At 41.7% G+C, this 17,113-nt stretch overlaps 2 pseudogenes; one reads left to right on the top strand and one right to left on the bottom strand.

Annotated features, from left to right (window-relative positions):
- The first annotated feature begins 9,281 nt into the window (after positions 1-9,281).
- Positions 9,282-10,548, top strand: LOC114113809 (heterogeneous nuclear ribonucleoprotein A1-like; annotated as a pseudogene).
- Positions 10,549-16,137: 5,589 nt separating this feature from the next.
- LOC106991026 (large ribosomal subunit protein uL23-like) lies at positions 16,138-16,664 on the bottom strand (annotated as a pseudogene).
- Positions 16,665-17,113: the final 449 nt, after the last annotated feature.

Below are 17,113 nucleotides of genomic sequence, written 5' to 3'. Positions count from 1 at the left end.
TCTACCTGCCTAGACATTTATACCTCTTTGTCCAATAGACAGGTTTTAGTCCTACTGATCAGCAGCATTTGAGATAAGATAGCTCTGGCTGCTGCATGAAGAAAAGACTCAAGGGGAGCAAGAAATAAAGTAGGGCCACTAGTAAGAAAGCTCCGTGTAGTAGCCCAGGCAAAAAATAATATTGAGGTGAACTCTAGTGGGGGTGGTAGAGATGAAGAGATAGGGCCTCATTTAAAATTGTCTGAAAGTTTGAATCAAAGGACATGATAAGGGATTGGATGGAGGTGTGGAGAAATTAAAAGATTTTTTATAAAAGACATTATCTCTTCATGTTTAGAGTCATCACAAACTGTCACAAAAATGAATGAAATGTCCTGTGGGTAGCAGACATAAGGGTAGTAGAATGATATTAACTTCCTAAGACCAATCATTTCTTAACAGTTTCTTTTCTTTTTTTTTGCCAGTTTTATAGAGGCATAATTGGCATGCAGCACTGTATAAGTTTGAAGTGTACACCATAATGATTTGACTTACATATATCATGAAATGATTACAATAAGTTTAGTGAACATCTATTATTTCATATAAATACAAAATTAGAGAAAAGAAAAAATTTTTGCTTGTGGTGAGAAATCTTAAGATTTATTCTAAGAACTTTCATTTATAATGTAGAGAAGTGTTGATTATCTTGTCATGTTGTGCATCACATTCGTAGTACTTTTTTACCCTATAATTAGAAGTCTGTCCTTTTTGACTGCCTTCATCCAATTTGCCCTCCCCCCCAACATCTGCTTCTGGTACCCACAGACCAGATCTCTTTGTCTATGAGTTTGTCTGCTTCTCTTCTTTTGAAGTATAATTGACCAACAATAAATACTATGTTAGCTCCTGGCACATAATATATTTCTATACATTTCAAAATGATCATATGAAGTCTAGTTACAATATGTCACCATAAAAAGATATTACATAGTCCTTGACTATATTCCCACACTGTATGTTTCATACCTGTGACTCAATTATTTTTCCAACTGCAAGTTTGTACCTCTTGGTCTCACTCACCTCTTTCTTTCCTCTCCCAACTGCCTTTCCTCTCTGGCAACCACCCTGTTTGTTCTCACTTCTATAGGCTATAGGCTATAGCTATAGGCTCTGTTTTTGTTTTGTTGTTTGGTTATTTGATTTGTTTTTAGATTTTACATACAAGTGAAATCATATAATATTTATCTTTCTCTAACTCATTTCACTGAGTATTAATACCCTCTAGCTCCATCCATGTTGTCACAAATGGAAATATTTCATTGTTTTTTTATGGCTGACTAATATTCCATTGTCTATATATACCACTTCTTTATTCATTCATCTCGTTTTTCCTTTTTTAATATTTTTTTAAAAATTATGAAAGTATGATAACTCATTTACAGGACACTATAACTGGAAAATACAGAACAAGTTTACATATAGTTCCACTATATATCACAATTATTTTTAAAGTAGATAAATTTAGATTTTTAGTTGGAGTTTCAATGTCAAACTCTCAAAAATGAATAGAATGAATATACAGAGAAGTAAAAGGATATAGCAGACCTGACAAGCACTGTGAACCAATTCAATATAATTAAAATCTGTCTAGTTTTCACACCATAGTAGGATACAAATTCTATTCAAGTTCCTATGGACTGTAAAGTGGAGATGCTGGAACAGAGCCAAGGACGTAAAACAAGGTGCAAAAGTATCATGGGCTTAAGTTATTAAAATCATACAGAATCTGTTCCTTTATCACTGTGAAATTATGTTAGAAATCAGTATCAAAAGATATTTAAAAATAGGCCCATATATTCTCAAGTGCAACGTGACATTTACCAAGAGAGGTCTTTGACTTAGCCATTAAAAACCTCAGTAAAGTTGGAAGACTGAAAAAAGCACAGAGGGTGATTGCAGAGAAGAAAACATTTAAATGCAATGAAAAGTGAGAAATTAAGGTCGAAGATACTTTAAACAAAATCGCATGTATTTGGAAATTAAATGTCCACTTTTAAATGATGGATGTATCTAAGAAGCCATAACAAGGAAATTTAGCAAATATTTGTAATAGAATAAAAATGGAAAGAGAATTTACCAAAATTTTTTGCACACAGCTGAAGCTGCTCAATGTAATTAAATACGATGTGGAGTTTTGACTAAGGTATGAAAACATATAGTGGACACTGGCATAAAATTTTGTGAAATTTGAACAAAATCTGTAGTTTTGGTTAATAATATTGTATAACTTGCTAATTTCCTGTTTTCTTTTTTACAACATAGTTTGTATACATACTTTATATTCATTCAATGTCTCTTAATGGTCCCTTAGGTTGGTTCTGTATCTTGGCTATTGAAAACAATGCTGCAATGAACATAAAGGTCCATATATCTTTTCTGATTAGTGTCTTGTTTTCTTCTGATATATACCCAGAAGTGGAATTGCTGGATGATTTGGTAGTTCTATTTTGAGTTTTTTGAGTAATCTCCATGCTGTTTTTTCTATAGCGGCTACACCAATTTACATTCCCCCCAACAGTGTTAAAGATTTCCTTTTTTCCACATCCTTGCTGTCACTTGTTATTTGCATTCTTTTTGGTAATAGCCATTCTGACAGGTGCGAAGTGATATCTCATTGTGGTTTTGATTTGCATTTCCTTGATGATTAATGATGTAGAACATCCTTTCATGTGCCCGTTGGCCATCTGCATGTCTTCTATGGAAAAATGTTTATTCAGGTCCTCTGCGCATTCTTGAGTACATCTGCCTCCAAACATAAAATTGTTTACTGTGTACGATAAGGAAAAGGGCAATAAATGTTTGTGGACTGATTGTCTCAATGTCATAAGCTAAATGCAACCAAATTTTAGATAGCTCACTAGGAATTCTGAAATCATTTAATTTTCCTCTTTTTATAGAAAAAAAAATAAGCCTCACTCTCATTAATTGCCTGTAAATGATCAGGTTTTCTTCACCATGACATGTGATTCTTCACAAACATAGAATCAAGCCCTTCTTTTAAGAGCTTCATTGAACATTGCCTTTAATTTTTTTTTAAAGGAGGAACATTTTTTCACTGAAAGGGAAGGAAAGAGGAAGAAGATGGGTGCAGAAATAGATGTGTTCATAGGATTTTCCAGGGGATGACCAGAGAGCAATGCTTTTTTTTTCTCAATGAACTGGAATGAAAAAGAGATAAGAAGTGGGAGAGAATGAAAGGTTAAAATAGAGAGGAAAACATGTTAACTAATCAAAGAAAGAGAGGGGAAACTGTTTAGAAAAATTCCCATTTATAAGATGGAAAATGAATAAATTAATACAAAAATACTTTTCTGTGAGGGGATGTAAGGATGCTGCTAGGTAGAAATAAATTTCATATTTCTGTGTTCAGAAGAAAAGGATCCATAAAAAGTTTAAGCATTCAAAAAACCATATGCTGTGTAAATAAATTGGATGTAAGCTCTTATCTTGAACTTACAGGATTTTAGGATTATAACTGAAACAAATAGCTCCCTATTTGCCTGTGATAAAAATAATACAGAAAAAAATTTAATGAGAAGGAATTCTGTTAATTGTCACTTAAGCCAAACCATTTCCTTTCTTTGAAATCCAGCTGGAAAAGTTCACAGGGCGAGAATTTTGTTGTAAACCCAAGGTACAAACGCTCATTACAGGACAAACAGCGGAAATTATTCCACCATTAATCTGTCAGTCATCAACACAGCCCATTTAGACCATTACAAAGGCTTTATTTGCTCATGGACTTGTATGCTCTGGCTCTATTTCTCTTTCCTTTCCTCAAGAAGGGATAGACATTTAGTCATCGGAATACGGGAGGGGCACTGAAATTTATCTGGCTCAGTACTCTGCATATGCTTGCCTTGACTTTACATAAATCACAGACTCCATGCATGAGAGTCTCTAGCTAAATAAAACTCAGTGACTCTCAAGGGAACCCGTTTCAGGTTGAACGGATCTTCCTTCCATTGAAGTGAAATGTTTCCCTGATGTGTCCAGGTCTTTCCTGAGTTTGTCCATTAAAAATTTTCAAAACAACTCTAATGTTTATTCCATATGCTATGGTCACCAAGAGGGAAGACAGCTGTGGTATATACCCCAACCTTCTTTCTCCAGTTGTTGTTCAGTTGCTCAGTTGTGTCTGATTCTTTGTGACCCCATGAACTGCAGTACACCAGGCTTCCCTGTCCATCACCATTTCTCAGAATTTGCTCAAACTCAAGTCCATTGAGTCGGTGATGTCACCCAACCATCTCATCCTCTGTCACCCTCTTCTCCTGCCCTCAATCTTTCCCAGTATCAGACTCTTTTCCAATGAGTCTGCTCTTCACATCAGGTGACCAAAGGATTAGAGCTTCAGCTTCACCATCAGTCCTTCCAATGAATATTCAGAGTTGATTTCCTTAAGGATTGACTGGTTTGATCTCCTTGCAGTCCAAGGGACTCTCAAGAGTCTTCTCCAGCAACACAGTTCAAAAGCATCAATTCTTCAGTGCTCAGCATTCTTTATGGTCCAACTCTTACATCCATACATGACCACTGGAAAAACCATAGCTTTGACTATATAGACCTTTGTCAGCAAAGTGATGTCTCTGCTCTTTTGATACACAGTCTATGTTTCTAATAGCTTTCCTTCCAAGAAGCAAGTGTCTTTAAATTTCATGGCTGTAGTCACAGGCCACAGTGATTTTGGAGCCCAAGGAAATAAAATCTGTCACTGTTTCCACTTTTTCCCCTTCTACTTGCCATGAAGTGATGGGATCAGATGCCAGAAATAGCCAAATTCTGGAAAGAATAAAAATTAAGGCAATTATATTTCATCTTTATGATAAATAAAGATTGCTTACCTAAAGCCAATTTCACATTTCAAATAGCTTAATAGAATAGAATTTCACCAGAACCACTTGTGAACAAATAGTAGGAGAGAAAAATGTCTAGTGGAAAAGAGTGTTCTCTGGGTCTATAACATTTGATTTGATTATAAGCTGAGTACATTTGATTTACTTTTCACAGAGTTCTATCAGAAAACTGCTCCGTCTGCTTAAGACTGCTTTTCTTTCTTAAATTACAGAGGTAACGCCAAGCCATAGTGACCCATTACACCTATACAATTCTGTTGCTAAATTACATAAGGAAAGCTGATATTTTTCTTACACTCTGTGCCTCTTAATGCATCACCCTGGGCCTCTTCCCTCTTTCCCAGCTTCATTCTTTTTCTTCATAGAAGCCATTGTCTGGCTTACATTAAGTATACTTTAGAGGCTCCCCAAGGGGCTCAGTGGTAAAGAATCTACCTGCAGTGCAGGAGACATGGATTCGATCCCTGATCTGGGAAGATTCCACATGGCACTAGAGCCCAATAGTTACAAAAATACTGAGCGCATGCGCTGTAGCTACTGAAGTCCCCTTCACCAGAGCCAATGCTCTGCAATGAGAAGCCACCTCAGTGTAAAGCCTGAGCACTAGAGAGTAGACCCTGCTCACTGCAACTAGAGAAAAGCCTGCAGAAATGAAGACCCAGCACAAGTGGGGAAAATAAAAAAAAGGAGGGAGGGAGTGTACTTAGCTTGTTGCCCAGTTTTTCCAAGAAGAAAACAAAAAGTTAATTAGAAATAAATAAATACGCAAAGGCTATCGTTAGAGCGCCACTTCTTTAGTGTAAAACAGGCTTATTCTAATCATTTCATTTCTCTTGAATTTTCTCTTTCATAAGAGTGCTTTTATGTGCCACTTTTCACAGGAAATGTCTCCATGCAATGCAGTTGTTCTGCCATGAGCAGGTTCAACCCAGGCGGGTAGATTTTTCTTTTTTTTTCAGAAATTGTTCACACTGAAGACATACTGACTTCTCTCACCCAGAAACCACAGGTCTCAGTTTCTCTGCCGAGGCAAAATGGTTCTCCCCAACTTCTCAGCAGTTTTCCGGCAAACTTACTAGTTCATGATCTTTCCATTTCATAAGCGTAACTGTATTAGTTGTCATTAACCCACCCAATTGGCCAAGACCTACCAGTATCACCCAAACCCGTCACGAAGTAATTTCTGCCCAGGGTCTACTGCAGACAGGGACATTTTATTCATTCATTTTTAATATAAATTTATTTATTTTAATTGGAGGTTAATTACTTTACAGTAGTGTATTGGTTTTGCCATACATCAACATGAAAGGACATTTTAAACAGATGACTGGAGCCTGAGGGCATCTTTGGAAGCTGTCAGACTCGATGGAAATGTGGGAGGACTCCTCAATGCTAGCGGGAGTGTATCAACCTCCATACCAATCCTAGTGCTTCCACTTCCTAATTCTGGGACTTTGGGTCCATTGCTCAACCTCTCTGTGCTTTGTGGTTTTTCTCTGTCCTTAAGCCATTTACTGAGCCCCATGGTGATGGGTACCTCCAGCCTATACCACCTAGACTGACCTCAGACTTCTAGTTGTTTCAGTTCAGTTCAGCAGTTCAGTTGCTCAGTCGAGTCTGACTTTTTGTGATCCCATGGACTGCAGCATACCAGGCCTCCCTGTCCATCACCAATTCCTGGAGTTTACTCAAACTCATGTCCATTGAGTCAGTGATGCCATCCAACCATCTCATCTGCTATAGTCCCCTTCTCCTCCTGCCCTCAATCTTTCCCAGCATCAGGGTCTTTTCAAATGAGTCAGCTCTTCGCATCAGGTAGCCAAAGTATTGAAGTTTCAGATTCAACATCAGTCCTTCCAATGAACACTCAGGACTGATTCCTTTAGGATGGACTGGTTGGATCTCCTTGCAGTCCAAGGGACACTCAAAAGTCTTCTCCAGCACCACAGTTCAAAAGCATCAATTCTTCAGTGCTCAGCTTTCTTTATAGTCCAACTCTCACGTCCATACATGATTACTGATGATACGAAATCGGAAGGGGGAAGAGCACTTGTTTCCCCAACACCTCGCTAACCCCTGCGATGGTCATGTCCCCTGCTCCCCCAGTCCCCAGATCACTGGAGTTCTGACTCATCCCATGACCGAGAGGAGCTCTTTCTGGAGAAGCTCTTCATCAGCTCTAACACCATTCCGTTGACTGCCGTTTCAGCCTAGGGGTAGGAATGACTTCCTACTGTGGCTAGTTTCCTGGATGCCTCAGCATTCCTGATTGATTCCCTCAGATCTGCCTACACATCTGCAAATAGTCCCTTCTTTGAATTCGTTTCAGAATTTCATCTCTGTGTATCTCTTATTTCTTGCTGGAGCCTTGACTGAAATACCTCATAGGACTGTTGGAAGGATTAAATAAATTAATATGTATAAAGTGCTTCCCAGGTGGCTTCCCAGGTGGTGCTAGTGGTAAAGAACCCATCTGCCAATGCAGGTAGATGTAAGAGACACGGGTTTGATCCCTGGGTTGGGAAGATCCCCTGGAGGAGGGCATGGCAACCCACTCCAGTATTCTTGCCTGGAGAATCCCCATGGACAGAGGAGCCTGGTGGGCTACAGTCCATGGGGTCACAAAGAATTGGACATGACTGAAGCAACTTAGCACACATGCACATATAAAGTACTTAGAACAGTTTAGGGCACAGATTAAATACTCTGTGATTAGCTGTTGTTATCACTAAGGCTGCCATCTCTTCCTTTCCTATCAGTCCTGGAACACAGAGCACTCCAGTTGCCAAAATATTGAGTTGGCCAAAAAATTTGTTTGAGTTTTCCTATAAGATGTTTTGGAAAAACCCAAATGAACTTTTTGGCCAACCCAATAGATAGGGGTCCTATCTCTAGAAAGCCTTGAGTGGAGGGCCTCCACCAACCTCCCTCCATGAGGACATTAGCACAGGCTTGGGTGGGAAATTAGAGTGAAACTGACTCAGATACAGATGGAAAATCAACAAGCTGGGGCTTGAGGAGCTTGGAGTCTCAAGAAGTAAACAGGCAGAGACTGAAGAATTCAGTCCTTTTGGTAAGATTTGGGCTCCAGGAACTGAAAATTAGAGGAGGCTTTGACTGATTGGATATTTAGAGGGTATGGCAGCAGAGTGCAGGGACGTATGAAATGCCAAAGACCAACTTCCTCTACTTCATAACTTGGCCAAAGGCCAGTCTGGCTGTTGTCCAAGTTTCTGAAGACCAGGTGGACTTGAGTGTTTGAGACTAAAAGGATCTTATCTTAAAGTGTGCCAGCTGGCAGAGTTCATGTTCACATATTTATACTGGTGGAATCTAGTTCAGGCAGGAACCAAGACCATTCTTTATTAACAGGACTGAGGGCGTAAATAGAGGATTAAGAGGCTGTATAGGGTGGTGGTTGAAACACAGGCTCTTGGGACAGCCTGACAAGATTCAAAATCAGTTCTGCTACCGCTTGGGGCTGGTGCATGGGGATGACCCAGAAAGATGTTATGGGGAGGGAGGTGGGAGGGGGGTTCATGTTTGGGAATGCATGTAAGAATTAAAGATTTTAAAATTTAAAAATAAAAACTAAAATTAAAAAAAAAAATCAGTTCTGCTACCTTCTTAACTGGACAGCATTGGGCAAGTCACTCAGGCTGTCTAAAGTCTCAATATTTTAGTCTGTAAAAATGTTAATGACAGATTCTACCCTGAAAGTGGTTATGAGAACTAAATAAGGAAATTAAGATACAGGGCCTCATATGGCACCTTAAATATAGTAAGTGCTCAGAAATGTTTGTTTTCATAATTCTCATCATTATCATGATCATCATCATGGTTCTTCACCATCAACTGATAGAAATCTTGCAGGCATAAGCTAATGAAAGGGTAACAAACCTTGTGAAGATACTATAAAGGACATGGAAGTTACACTGTATGATAGTATTAAGTCAACCAACTTATTCTTTCTCCTTTTGTCATCATAAGGATGTGTAGCTCAGATGTAACTCAGATGGTAAATCATCTGCCTGCAATGCAGGAGACCCAGGTTCGATCCCTGAGTCAGGAAGATCCCCTTGAGAAGGGAATGGCAACCCACTCCAGTATTCTTACCTGAAGAATTTAATGGATGGAGGAGCCTGGCAGTCAATATAGTCCATGGAGTCACAGAGTCAGACACAACTGAGTGACTAATGCTATCTATAACCGATGTCATAATGCCCCAGATTCAGACCCAGGACAATTGCAGTCATGAGCCAAACCTCAAGATATACCTGCTGTTTAGCATAGTGATTTAAAAGTCAAGTTCCAGCCTTTCTGCCCATGGACACTGCCCAGTAAGCATCATTAAAGTCTCCACCCACCCTAGCTGTTGCATGATTGTCTAACTCAGAGCCTCCCAAAGAACCCAAACAGCTGTGGAAGCTCTCCGTCAGACTTTTGAGCTTTGAAACAACTGAGGAGAGTCCGAGGAGCCATTCTGGGCAATGGGGAACACTCACAGACTGCATGGTAACGAGGGCTCCAAACACCAAGCACTCCAGAGGCTTCGGCTTTGTCACACGTGCCTTGTGGAGGAGGTGGATGCGGCCAGGAAGGCCAGGCCACGCAAGGCGATGGAGGAGTTGTGGAGCCCAAGAGAGCCGTCTCAGGAGAAGATTCTCAAAGATCTGGTGCCCACTTAACTGTGAAAAACAGATTTTTATGGGTGGCACTAAAGAAGACACTGAAGAATATCACCTGAGAGGTTATTTTGAACAGTATAGGGAAACTGAAGTGTTTGAAATCATGACTGACCGAAGCAGTGGCAAAGAGAGACTTCGCTTTCGTAACCTTTGGTACCATGACTCTGTAGACAAGACTATCAACTACCCTGTGAATGACCACAACTGTGAAGTAAGGAAAGCCTAAGCTAAGCAAGAGATGGTTAGGGCTTCACTAGCTGGTGAATGAATGATGGCTAGTGATTTCGGTGGGAATGACAACTTTGGTCGAGGAGGAAACTTCAGTGGTCAAGGTGCCTTTGGTGGCGGCTGTGGTGGTGGCGGATACGGAGGCAGTGGGGACAGCTATATGGATTTGTGCTATGCTTAGTTGCTCAGTTGTGTGCAACTCTTCAAGCCCCCAGGCTCCTCTGTCCATGGGGTTTCTCCAGGCAAGAATACTAGAGTGGGTTGCTGTGCCCTCCTCCAGGGGTTCCTTCCAACCCAGGGATCAAACTCAGGTCTCTCACACTGCAGGCAGATTCTTTACCGTCTGAGCCACCAGGGAAGCCCAAGAATACTGGAGTGGGTAGCCTATCCCCTCTCCAGGGGATCTTCCCAAACCAGGGATTGTACCCAGGTCTCCTGCATCGCAAGCAGATTCTTTACCAGCTGAGCTACCAGGGAAGCCCCATAATGGATTTGGTGATGACGGAAACAATTTTGGAGGTGGCAAAAGCTACAATGGTTTTGGCAGTTACAACAGCCAAGCTTCGCATTTTGGACCCATGACAGGAGGAAACTTTGGAGGCAGAAGTTCAGGCCCTTGTGGTGGTGGAGGCCAGTACTTTGCCAAGCCATGAAACCAAGGTGGCTATGGCAGTTCTAGCAGTAGCTATGGCAGCGACAGAAGGTTTTCATTACTGCCAGGAAACAAAGCTTAGGAAGAAAGGATAGTCAGACAAGTGACAGGGAAGCCACAGGTTACAACAGACTTGAGAACTCAGCCAGGCACAGTGGTGGCGGGGCCTAGCTGCAACAAAGAAGACATGTTTTAGACAATACTCACGTGTATGGATGAGAAACCTCCAGGACTCTGTTTGCGACTAATTGTATAACAGGTTATTTTAGTTTCTCTCCTGTGGAAAGTGTAAATCATTCCAACGAAGTGTTTTACTTGTTTTTTTTTTTGTACCCATGCTACTGATGCTAAATGTAATAGTCTGATCATGATGCTGAATAAATGTGTCTTTAAAAAAAAATAAAAGTTCTATAATCAGACCCATCTGAGTTCAAATTCCAGCTCTGCCACTTCAGAGTGTTTTGACCTTTGGGTCACTGACTTTATCTCATTAAGCTTCAGTTTTCTCATCTGTAAAATGAAAGGAGGAATAGTTCCAACCTCCCAGGATAGTTATGGATTTTGAGATGATGCAGCAAGCATTGTCCCTCATTAGTTTACTTCCAACAGATGAAAGTTGTGAGAATTCAAATGATAACTAAAATAGAAGGCATCCCTAAGAACATGTGGGGACTCTCACAATTAAAAAAATTCAGCCATATTGGTAGAAGAATTGACTAGAAAGGGGCATGAAAGTAAACTCCTAGCTTTTGCTCATTCGTGTCTGGCTCTTTGCAACCCCAGGGACTGTAGCCCACCAGCCTCCTCTGTCGATGGAATTCTCCAGGCAAGAATACTGAAGTGGGTTGCCGTTTCCTTCTCCAGGGGATATTCCTGACCTAGGGATTAAACCCGTGTCTCCTGCATTGCAGGCAGATTCCTTACCATCTGAGCCACCAGGGAAGCCCATGAGGGTAAATTGTGGGGATGGTGATAAAAATGTTTAATTCTTGTTCAGGGTAGTGTATAGAGTTGTCAAAAATTCATTGACTTGAACATGTAAGATCAGTTCACGTTATTGTATAAAAATTATACTGCAATGAAAAGAGAAAGAATAGTTATGAACTCCGCTCTAGATCTAAGAGTTTATCTCATCCAAGTCTCTATGTGAAGCCTATAAAGTATCATTGATAATATTTATATAGACAAAAGGTGAGGGAGATGTTGTTGTCCATAAGTTACTATTTCTGTTCTAAACTACTCATCTGCTGAAAACCAGTAAGGGCAATGCGGAGGCCCTAGTCATGAGTGTTGTTCATAGGATCCTTGGGAATAGCGAATCCAGGGCTTATCTTCACTGATCTTACTTAGGGCTTCTATCTATACTTGACTTGATAAATGGCTAGGGCAGGCACACGCACCCAAAGACCTGTTTGTATATATATGGCAAAAGCTTCATTAACAGCAGCTGGGGACTTTCCTGGTGGTCCAGTGGTTATGAATCTGCCTTCCAATGCAGGGGACATCCCTGGTCGGGGAATTAAGAACCCATGTGTGCCAGGGCAACTAAGCCCATACACTCCAACTACTGAGCCTATGTGCCCCAACTAGAGAGAAGCCTATGCACCCCAACGAAGGATCTATATGCTGCAACAAAGATTCCACATGCTGGAACTGCAACTAAGATCTGAGGCAGCCAGAAAGAAAGAAAGAAAGAAAGAGCCATCCACCTTAATTTAAAAAACAACAACAACAACAACAAACAAATAACAGTGGCTGTAGTCTTGCTGTACAGGAGTAAGGCATGTGTACCTGATGACAGAAAGGGTGAAGCCATGAGTTGATAAATGGACGAATGAACAAATAAGAGCTTACTTAATGGTTGTGATGCATCACCTTGATTATTTAACATGATTTAATTTCCAAAAAATTGTGTGAAGTAGAGGTTATTATCCCCACTTTACAAATAGGAAAACCTATGCTTAGAAAGTTAAGCAATTGATTAGCCTAGCATTCTATGGCCTGATCACAGCAGAAATGGACCCCGTATAATTTAATGACATTCTAAATTATTGCAAATAATATTTTTAAGAGCTCCCATGTATCATATTAGAGCATGTAATCATCATTTAGTATACATCAAGAGATTTAGTCTGTTTCAGACGCCACTCCAGTCTATGCTTCATACCTCTGTTACAGAATTAATCAATAGAAAGTTATGAGGTAGGATACATTTTTAAAGTACTAGCCAATGCGTTCCTCTATTATTTCCTCTACTTCTTCATTCTTAATGACTTCCAAACAGCAGATAGGTTATCTGAATTCTATCATCCTCAGGCCAGGTGCTTCCCAGCTGACGCTAGTGGCAAAGAACCTGCCTGCCAGTGCAGAAGGTGTAAAAGACTTGGGTTTGATCCCTGAGTCAGGAAGATCCTCCTGGAGGATGGCAACTCACCCCAGTATTCTTACCTAGAGAATCCCACAGACAGAGGCTCCTGAAGGACTACAGTCCATAGGGTCACAAAGAGACGGATGTGACTGAGTGACTGAGCATGCATACCCTCGGGCAGAATAAATGAACAGAAAGCAGAAAATAATGAGCTGCTTTTGGCTTTCGACACACCAAAGAGAATGGCAAGTATGCAGGGCATAAATAAGATGTAGAAATCTACTCAGTAATGTAGAGGATGGGATCCCTGACAAAGATTTCCTGGTGTAGGAAGAAGTTGGAACATAAATGCTAATGTGGCCTTGAGATGGCCCCACCCCTGCCCCTTCTCCCGCACTCATTCAAGAGTCAGGTGGGAAGGAGGCATTACCAAAGCTCCAGATAGGTTTTGGGGTTCCTGGGAATAGCCTAGAAAAATGACTGTGAGGTGTGCCCAACAGATAGATACTGAAGGTGCAGTCCTTGTGGGAGCTGGGATGGCAGGTCTTTCCCATTCCCAGTGTCGGCCATCCCTGTGATGCCTGCCAGCACGGACAGATGGTGACCAGAAGTCAGATTCAAGCTTGTGCTTCCACTCCCAACTTCTCGTCCGTTGAACATTCTCCAAAAATTTGATGCAACTCTGGGAAATACGGGAGGAAATCCCCAAACTGACAGAGATTAATTCCTGCTGCATTGGAATAATGGGGGCTCCAAACAGAAATTAGGTTATAGAAGAACAGACTCCTATACTCCCTGCCATAGCTCAGCAGGTAGAGTGTAGGACTGTAGAAAAACAGGCTTCTTGTACAGTTCAGTTTGCCGAGTGGCATTCACTTTACTATAATTTTGTCCACATTAGATAGTCATTCTTCAAATAGTGTGGTTCAGTTCAGTTCAGTTGCTCAGTTGTGTCTGACTCTTTGCAACCCCATTAACCACAGCACACCAGGCCTCCCTGTCCATCACCAACTCCTGGAGTCCACCCAAAACCACTGAGTCAGTGATGCCATCCAACCATCTCATCCTCTGTTGTCCCCTTCTCCTCCTGCCCTCAATCTTTCCCAGTATCAGGGTCTTTTCAAATGAGCCAGCTCTTCGCATGAGGTGGCCAAAGTATTGGAGTTTCAGCTTTAGCATCAGTCCTTCCAATGAACACCCAGGACTGATCTCCTTTAGGATGGACTGGTTGGATCTCCTTGCAGCCCAAGGGACTCTCAAGGGTCTTCTCCAGCGCCACAGTTCAAAAGCATCCATTCTTCAGTGCTCAGTTTTCTTTATAGTCCAACTCTCACATCCATACATGACTACTGGGAAAAGCATAGCCTTGACTAGACGGACCTTTGGGTGACCCTATTTTGTTGTGTATGCCGCTGCTGCTATTTAGTCACTAGTCGTGTCTGACTCTTCGAGACCCCATGAACTGTAGCCTGCCAGGCTCGTCTATCCATGCGATTTCCCAGGCAAGAATACTGGAGTGTGTTGCCATTTCCTTCTCCAGGGGATCTTCCCGACCCAGGGACTGAACCCACATCTCCTGCTTTGGGAGGCAGAGTCTTGACCACTGAGCCACCTGCAGAAGCCCAACTTTACGTATATAGCCTCATGTTTATCTTTGCTTGAAAACTCCTGGACTTTATTCTTCATGAGTTATGTGACCTTCAGCTTACACCCCTTTAGAGCATATTAAACTTTTGTCCTGGAACTTGTTTGTTTTGAAGCAGAAACTGTTAAGATGAGAGTCTTTTATTGGTTCAAAAAATCCTCCTGTCCAACACAAACTTTTCATGATTCTTCTCTGTGTGCTTCACGCTCCATAGCAGATCCCTACTCATTTTTTAAAAAATCTTTTGGCCTCAACCCAGAGCATGCGCATGCATGCGTGCTCAGTTGCTCCAGTCATGTCCAGCTCTTTGCGACCCTATGGACTATAGCCCGCCAGGCTCCTCTGTCCATGGCATTCTCCAGTCAAGAATACTACAGTGGGTTGCCATGCCTCCTGCAGGGGATCTTCCTGACCCAGGGATCGAACCCACATATCCTGTGTCTCCAGCATTGCAGGCAGATTCTTTACCCCTAAGCCACCTGGGAAGCCTCACCACAGGGCATATGGGACCTTAATTCACCACCCAGGAATGGAACCCACTGTGGCCCCTGCATTGGAAGCACATAGTCTTAACCACTGGACCACGAGCAAAGTCCCAGCAGCTCCATATTCTTACTTATGTAGTCATCTCTAGTATCCCATACATTACCTGGATCCCATACATCAAGGATGACTGAGGGATAACCGTGCAGATAAGGCAAAAACAACTCAGGGGAGGGATGAGCCAGCAAGCCAATTTCCTTGAAAAAAATTTGTCATTTGAACCTTAGGAGACTCAGTGGCCCAACCCAACAGCTGGGTGGATGGGAAAGTGGTCAAAGGTAATGGAAGTAAAATCTATTTCAGTGGCCCAGGAAATAGATAATGATGTTTTGGACTAAGATGTAATGCTGAGATATGATTGATTTAGGAACACAGTATATTTTGAAAGTAGAATCAACAGGATTTGGGTGTAGAGTATGAGGTAAAGAAAAAGGTCCCTGTGGAACTGTGTACAAGCCCCTCTGTCCTTGACTTTTGAAGTAAAATGCTGACTCAAGAGTTAATGATTGGGAAATGTGAAGATGTAGGAACAAAGAAGAGCTGTTGGGCTAGGGAACTGGTAATAATTTAGACGATAATTCTGCCATATCACGGACTCATCATATTCCCAGTTCCCTGAAAGATATAGATAAAGGCCTGACACACATTCCTAAGTTGATTTTATGGGAGGCAGACCAGCCTCTCTACCCTCCACTCAGATGAAAACTGCTGACCACAAGAATACAGACCCTACACCGGTTGAAACCAGAAGATGGATGACGCTTGAAACTCCACCTTGATGTCAATCAGTCCAAGAGATGATCATGCTCTGCTCCTTGAACACTCTAAAACTCCTCACCGCTCCTTCCAGGGCACTGTCTTCAGGGCACTCGCCCACTGCGGGCCCCTTTGTCTAGCAAAGAAACAGCAGCTACTCTTCTTTCTACGTCACCAAAACTCGGTCTCACATTTCTATTCGGCACCACTGAACAGAGGCTGAGTTTTGGCAACACCTGTGCAGGCCACACTTACCTGGAATTTCACACCAATGAATAAAATGTGACTATCAAGACTATGACCAGCATCCATGACTCCCCACAGCACCCCATGTATAGCTTATATCTTTTTTTTTCCACATAGTGAAAACTTTTATATTTGGAATTAGCCAGCTGGACTCAGTTTAGATGATCCCAATTTTGTTGGCAACATCCAAAGCATCATAGTCAGGAGCCAGCTGAACATATGCCTTCTTCTCTCCATCAAGCCTGATCAGAGTTTTGACCGTAGCCATCTCAATGTCACAGAGCTTCTTCACAGCCTGTGTAATTTGGTGCTTGTTGGCCTTAACATCCACAGTGGATACCAGTGTGTTGCTGTCTTCTATTTTCTTCATGGCTGACTTGGTGGTGAGGGGGAATTTTATGATGGCGTAGTGGCCAAGTTTGTTTCTCCTAGGGGCGCTCTTCCAGGGATATTGGGCTGCCTCCTGAGCCACAGTGTTTTGGGCCACCAGAAGGTAGTTTATGTCCTGATCTTCTTTTTCTTGTGGCTGTGGACACCTTTCAACACTGCTCTCTTGGCCTTCAAAGCCTTTGCTTTGGCTTCAGCTTTAGGAGGAGCAGGGGCTTCCTTCTTCACCTTCGGCGCCATCTTCATGAAAAGGTATACTCTATATCTTAAGAAATAACATTTTCCTAGGACTCTTGAAAACATTCTTCTATGTCTCATTTGTTAAGACAGCCCTGTGACAATGTTTAGAAACAGGTCAAGTACTTTAAACTTTGCCCTCTTGATGATGTAATGGTTTTAAACTAAATATAGATATTTGTTTCCATATGAACAGAGAATAGTGTTAAAATCTCAGAAGGACTAGTGATGAGAAAGGCAGGCTGATCAGAATAGTGTTGAAAATATGAAAAAAAATTCTCATTAATCTAGGCTATCCTGGTAGGCATGGTGCCCACAATATTCTCTCTTTAAAACTAGGCTTTTTCACTCCCACACACATCCCCTTCATCTGCTACCCCTCATGGTGAATGGTGATTACCCCAATCTCCTGATGTAGAGAAAACAATGCTTGGGGAGTGGGTCAGATGGCCAGGGCCCAGGGAG

This window comes from Ovis aries, chromosome 3, assembly GCF_016772045.2.
Source record: "Ovis aries strain OAR_USU_Benz2616 breed Rambouillet chromosome 3, ARS-UI_Ramb_v3.0, whole genome shotgun sequence".
Taxonomy (NCBI): Eukaryota; Metazoa; Chordata; class Mammalia; order Artiodactyla; family Bovidae; genus Ovis; species Ovis aries.
Note: the sequence above shows the minus strand (reverse complement) of the source record. Positions and strands in the feature narration are given on the sequence as shown.